General features: G+C 46.3%; 1 pseudogene; it reads left to right on the top strand.

Moving 5' to 3' along the window:
• Nucleotides 1-355: 355 nt before the first annotated feature.
• Nucleotides 356-7,312, top strand: part of LOC126997108 (thyroid peroxidase-like) — a 12,674-nt pseudogene continuing 5,717 nt past the window's right edge.

Here is a 7,312-nt window from a genome sequence, read left to right as displayed (position 1 = left end):
CTCCTCCACCTCCTCTTACTCCTCCTCCTCCTCCTCCTCCTCCTCCTTGTCCTCCTCCTCCTCCTCCTCCTCCTCTCCACCCCCTCCATCTCTTATTCCTCTTCCTTCTCAAATTCACTCATGCTAACCAACCCTCCTTCTTCTCCTCCTCCTCCTCCTCCTCCTCTTTCTCCTCCTCCTCCTCCTCTTCCTCCTCCTCCTCCTCCTCCTCCTCCTTCTCCTTCTCCTCCTCTCCACCCCCTTCTTCTCTTATTTCTCTTCCTTCTCAAATTCACTCATGCTAACCAACAGTCCTCCTCCTCCTCCTCCTCCTCCTCCTCCTCCTCTTCCTCCTCCTCTTCCTCCTCATCCTCCTCCTCCTCTTCCTCCTCCTCCTCCTCCTCCTCCTCCTCCTCCTCCTCCTCCTCCTCTTCCTCCTCCTCCTCCTCCTCCTCCTCCTCCTCCTCCTCTTCCTCCCCCGCCACAGGGTCAGAAGGTCAAGGAACGCCCCATTGCCAGCACCTTCTACGCACCCTTCGACCTTTACAAGCGAGGCAAGTTCGTCGAGATCCTTGAGGGGATGGTCAGCTCCCACGCCCAGAACGAGGACATGGCCATTTTGAAGCCATGACCAGCAAGATGTTCGAGGACGCTAAGACTGGTGGGTATTGTGGTATTGTGGGTGTGGGTATATATTGGATTTTTTTTATTTTTTTTATCTTAATTATATTTTAATTATTATTATTTTATTTTTTTGTTTGTATTTAGTGCGATGTGTACGTGTGTCTGTTTTTCTTTCTCCTCCTCCTCCTCCTCCTCCTCTTCTTCCTCTTCTTCCTTTTCTGCATCATCTTCTTCTTCTTGTTCTTCCTCCTCCTCTTTTTCTTCTTGTTCTTGTTCTTCTTCTTTCTCTTCCTCCTCCTCCTCCTCCTCCTCCTCCTCCTCTTCTTCCTCTTCTTCCTTTTCTGCATCACCTTCTTCTTCCTCCTCCTCTTTTTCTTCTTGTTCTTGTTCTTCTTCTTTCTCTTCCTCCTCCTCCTCCTCCTCCTCCTCTTTTGCTTTATCTTCTGCATCTTTTTCCTCTTTGCTTTCCTCCTCCTCCTCCTCCTCTTCTTCTCTCCTCTTCCTCCTCCTCTTCTTTTTCCTTGTCTCCTCCTCTGTGTGTGTGTGTGTGTGTGTGTGTGTGTGTATTACCTATTGCTGGTCATATATCTCTTTCTATCTTTCAGTGTCTATCTATCTATCTATCAGGTGTTGGCCTGGACCTGGCGGCACAGATCCTGCAGCAGGGGCGTGACCACGGCATCGCTGGATACAACCGCTGGAGGCACCTCTGCGGCCTCCCGAAAGCTGCCTCCTTCCAAGGCCTGAGTGACGTCGTTGCCCCGGAAAACATCAAGAAACTACAAGGGATTTATAAGTAAGGAAGCCTTGTATTGGTAGCTTCAGTTTGCTTGTTGGGAAATGCCTATGTTGTTCTGCACTAGAGAATGTCCCTGAAGCCGAAAGCAGTGTTTGTAGTGTGTTCCGGCTAGTCTGTGTCTGTCCAAGGTTAACGTTAGCTGTCAGACCGTTATGTAAGGTCTTCAGTTCTTATGGATTTAATATGATAGCAAGGAGGTAGTGGGTTAGGTCAGGTCTGTCCCAGGTTAATGTTAGCTGTCAGACTGTTATGTAAAGTCTTAAGTTCTTATGGATTTAATATGATAGCAAGGAGGTAGTGGGTTAGGTCAGGTCTGTCCTAGGTTAATGTTAGCTGCCTCCTGAAAGCTGTCTCCTTCCAAGACCTCAGTGATGTCGTTGCCCTGGAAAACACCAAGAAACTACAAGGGATTTATAAGTAAGGAAGCCTTGTATCAAAGCCTTAAGTCTGTGATCTTAACCCCCATACATTTCTCTGTTAACACAATTTCTTATATATTTTTTAGCCCTGAGAATACAAGATGCCTTTCCTTCAAGATGGAGACATTGGGAAAGGCCTTTGTTATCCTGCACTAGACTAACAATGCCTTGCAAATACTACTACAACCTCTACTAACAATGTGGTAACTCTCATCCATCTCCCAGGCATGTGGATGATGTGGATCTCTTCACCGGTGGACTTGGAAAAGCCAAACTGTGGAGCGCTGGTCGGCCCACGTTTGGCTGTTTGATTGGTCGCCAGTTCCACTGCCTGAGGCAGGCGATCGTTAATGGTTTGATGACGACATCCCGCCCTCCTCTTTCACTAAGGTTTCGCGTGTGTGTGTGTGTGTGTGTGTGTGTGTAGATTAGTAAGTAAATATTTATTGCTATCAAAACATCATATACATAGATACAAACAAAAACATCGTAAATTAAGCATTGGTCTGTGTGTGTGTGTGTGTGTGTGTGTGTGTGTGTGTGTATGTGTGTGTGTGTGTGTGTGTGTTTAGAGAAGTGTTTAACCTGGTAACAGAGGGTATCATGTTTCTTAATGGTCCTTCTAAGCAAGAAAAATGAGAAAAATCATGATCCATACAAACCATTTCATAATATATATCAAAGCATTTGTGATCAGTTTATGTATCATCTTTTGGGGGGTGTTATATCATGGCACAATTTTGGCCTGTCGCTGCTACACGGTAAAGCCACAAATTTGGCCTGTCGTTGCTACACGGTAAAGCCACAAATTTGGCCTGTCGTTGCTACACGGTAAAGACACACAAATTTTGCCCGTCGCTGCTACAAAGTAAAGACACAAATTTGGCCTGTCGATACTACACAGTAAAACCACAAATTTGGCCTGTCGTTGCTACACAGTAAAGCCACAAATTTGGCCCGTCGCTGCTACACAGTAAAGCCACAATTTGGCCTGTCGTTGCTAAAGCCACAGTAAAAATTTGGCCCGTCGCTGCTACATTTGTAAAGCCACAAATTTGGCTCCGTCGTTGCTACAGTAAAGCCTGAAATTTGGCCCGTCGTTGCTACATTAGTAAAGCCACAAATTTGTCCTGTCGTTGCTACACAGTAAAGCCACAAATTTGTCCTGTCGCTGCTACACGGTAAAGCCACAAATTTGGCCCGTCGCTGCTACACGGTAAAGCCACAAATTTGTCCCGTCGTTGCTACAGTAAAGCCACAATTTGGCCTGTCGCTGCTACACGGTAAAGCCACAAATTTGGCCTGTCGTTGCTACACGGTAAAGCCACAAATTTGGCCTGTCGCTGCTACGGTAAAGACACAAATTTGGCCTGTCGCTGCTACCTGGTTAAGATTCAACCTAAATATTTTCCTGCGTCACCAATAACATATATCTAGATAGTGTTTAAAGATATACCAAGTCAATTTTTGGCTCACGTACGTTCAATAAACACTTTCAGAACAACTTTACGAGCTCTGCAAGACCAGCCTGGGACGTGTGATCTGCGACAGCAGCGACAAGCTCCAGCACGTCCAGCCCAAGGTCATGCTGGAGGCTGATTCCTTCCTGTAAGTATGAGAATGACGGTCAAACTATGAGGTTCTGTATGAGTCAGTATGTGCTGTTTTAATAAGTGTGTTTACGATAGTTTTAAGCTTGTATTCTTAAGCATCTCAGAGCGCCAGATCGCCTGTTTGAAAATAGTTACATAGATAGATAGAACGTGAATGTTGGATAGATGCGTGTGTGTGTGTTTATGTGACGAGCTATGTGTTACGTCTATGCATGTGTTGCCATTATGAGGGAATGTTTTGGGTTAAGGAAGGGACGGATAGCTGGACAGACAGACAGAGGACCAGGTGATAGTTAACCAAGCTCTCCACCCACAGCAATGCACCAATGGCCTCTTGCAGACTCCTTATGTTCTCAAGTTCTTATATTGTAATTACGAGGGAAAGTCTTTGGTTATGGAAGGGACGGGTAGTTAGGCAGACAGACAGAGGACCAGGCGATAGTTAACCAAGCTCTCCACGCACAGGAACACCCCAATGGCCTCTTGCAGACTCCTTATGTTCTCAAGTTCTTATATTGTCACTATGAGGGGATGGGTTTGGTTAGGAAAGGCACGGGTAGCTAGGCAGACAGACAGAGAACCAGGCGATAGTTAACCAAGCTCTCCACACACAGGAATGCCCCAATGGCCTGCCAGGGGAAGCATATCAAGGGTGTGGACCTGAAGAGTGGAAGACTGCCAGCCCCAACTTCATCATTCCCGACAAGATGCTTCAGGAGAGCATTGAGAGGGCCAGGCGCGACATCACCAACATGAGGGACTCCGAGTGGAACCTCTGGGAAGCACGTGAGTGTTGGCGTGTGTGTGTGTGTGTGTTTTCTTTTTTATTTTAATTTCAACGGTTAATATTTCTAAGTGTATATTTCTGTGTGTGTGTGTGTGTGTGTGTGTGTGTGTGAGAGAGAGAGAGAGAGAGAGAGATTTACTTATCTATGTACGTATGTAATATAATGATAATGATGATGATGATAGTGAGGTCAGTACAGGGGAAGGATGGAGGGAGGGAGTGACCTAGGATGACCCCAAATACACACAATGACCTACTTTGACTATGACATTATTATTATTTTTTTCTTTCTCTGACCATCTTGTGAGCCTATGGGGAGGCCTATTCTGACATGACTTGTGATTGGTGTGTGTGTGTGTGTGTGTGTGTGTGTGTGTGTGTGTTTCATTATGGAAAAGGCCTATCGAAATCTACAGAGCTATACTGACATGACTAGTGATTGGTGTGTGTGTGTGTGTGTGTGTGTGTGTGTAGCCATGGAGCCCAACTTAACAATGACACACACTGGAACATAATAATCCCATAATAAACACAAATATAACACTTAAAAATCAGGTATAAATCACAGTATAGCGTGTTCAGCGAAGTCCCAGGTGTAATTAACAGATGCCGCGAAGACTAGCTTGCCGGCACACCCTAACGCACACACCGAACACACTCTACCCTTTACACATGGTAGGTCACACACACACACCTACACACACACACTCCATAGATACGGAGACGGAACCACACGAGCGTAAAGCCCAGGCCTACAACTACAGCTACAACTAGGTAAATACAACAAGGTAAATACACACAATTCCCTTAACACATGTTCCCTCTCTCTGACTGACTGCCACTAACACCTTCTAGCACACACACCAACTGACCCAGGACCCAGAACGAAGCAACAGACTAACTCCCGACCCAGACTGACCCCAAGCGGACACCCCAGGACGCAACGCCCGACCTGGGGGGGCCAACGCGTGACCCCTGACCTCATGCAAGCGCTGGTGGGCAGGGGTCGAAGGCAGGGGAGTGAGGACTTGAAGTTGAGTCCGAGGGTTATGGGAGGCCGAGGAGCTTCTGACGGATTGCTTTAACGGGTGTCAAGGCTTGGGGATTATGAGGCAACACGAACGGCAGCTGTGGCAGAAACGTGAGTAACTTGACCCACACGCACTCACACACGCACTCACTCACTCACGAATGCACTCATTTTTTGTGTGGGGTGGGGATAGAAGAGGTTGTGGTGGTCCCACGCACTCATTTTCATGTTAGGTCGGAATATGACTTTCACCTGCATGCACGCACTCACGCACTCACACGCCTCCTTCTCCTCCGTCCTCCTTTTCTTCCTTATGTCCTCCTCCTACTCCTACTTTTTCTCATTGGAACTTTTTTTTCTTCTACATAAGTTTCTTTCCTCCTCCTCCTCCTCCTCCTCCTCCTCCTTTTTCTCATTCAAACTTTTTTTTCTTCTCCATATTTTTCTTTCCTCCTCCTCCTCCTCCTCCTCCTCCTCCTTTTTCCCATTCAAACTTTTTTTTCTTCTTCATAGTTTTCTTTCCTCCTCCTCCTCCTCCTATTTTTCTCATTCAAACTTTTTTCTTCTCCATATTTTCTTTCCTCCTCCTCCTCCTCCTATTTTTCTCATTCAAACTTTCTCATTCAAACTTTTCTTACTCAGATTGTTACCCACCCGACGAGGGAAAATAACATATTAGACCTAGTACTCGTGAGTGATTCAGATCTCACACGTGAATGTCAAGTCGGCGAAAAACTGGATGGTTGCGACCATCACCTAATTTGCCTAAAATCAGAACAGACCATGAACTCACCGAAAACACGTCCAAGATTCCAGACTACAAAGAGCCAATTTTAACTTCGCTCGTGAGCTGCTAACCCAGACAACTTGGAACCCATGAACCTCACTCCGGTGGACGGCGTGGAAAGGCTTTAAGAACAAACTCCTGGAGGTAGAGAACAACTATTCCCATGAAGACAAGGAGAACAAATAATGCCACAAGCACACCATGGATGACTACCCAAGTTCGACGGGCGATTAATTTGAAGAAGAGAAAATACAACTTGCTAAAGGAAAACAGCACTGACGAGGCACGCGAACAGTACCATCAAAGCCTCAGAGCTTGCAGAACACTCATTCGCCAGAGTAAACGCGACTATGAAAGCAAATTGCACGCGAAGCCAAGTCCAACCCGAAAAGTTCTTCACGTATATAAGAACCAAAAAGAAGACAAAAAGCAATATCGGTCCCCTAAAAGATGAAAGTGACGTACTAACACAGGACAGTAGACAAATGGTCGAAATCCTAAACAGGAACTTCGCGTCAGTGTTCACGGTCGAGAATACCCAGTCCGTACCCGAGAGCCCTTCCCCACCGATGGGAATCACTCCCCTTGAAATTGGCGCAATCGACGAACGGGATGTGAAAAGTACTAGACAAACTCGAGACAAACAAGTCCACCGGACCTGACGACTTGTCACCCAGCTGCTCAAGGAACTCAAGCAGCAAATCCTCAAACCACTCACCGCCATCTACAATCAGTCACTACAACAAAACAAAGTCCCGAAAGACTGAAACAAGCGAATGTAACACCGATCTACAAAAGGAGACAAAGTGTGGCCCTAAACTACAGACCAATCAGCTTGACCTCAGTGGCGGAAAAACCTCGAAGATCATCAGAGACAAACTCGTTAGGTTCTTGAAGACAACAACATCATTTCCGATGCTCAGCACGGTTTCAGGAACAAGCGCTCATGCTTAACCAATTTATTGGACTTCTTCCAAGGTATCTATGAAAACTGGGATAATCATATCCCCAGCGATGTTATATATCTAGACTTTCAGAAAGCCTTTGACAAAGTGCCATGAAAGACTCCTCAAGAAACTTAAGTCGGCGGGATTAGGCGACGATCTGACAGCGTGGATCAAGGACTGGCTCACTGGAAGAAAACAACGAGTTGTACTCAACGGACAGGCCTCCGAGTGGCTCCGGTCACAAGTGAGTGCCACAGGGGTCAGTGCTGGGACCCATACTTTTCATCATATATCAACGACCTAGAACTAGGATTAAAATCAATCTTT

Source organism: Eriocheir sinensis, chromosome 11 (assembly GCF_024679095.1).
Source record: "Eriocheir sinensis breed Jianghai 21 chromosome 11, ASM2467909v1, whole genome shotgun sequence".
In the NCBI taxonomy this organism is placed as follows: Eukaryota; Metazoa; Arthropoda; class Malacostraca; order Decapoda; family Varunidae; genus Eriocheir; species Eriocheir sinensis.
This window is presented reverse-complemented; position numbering and strand designations above follow the sequence as displayed.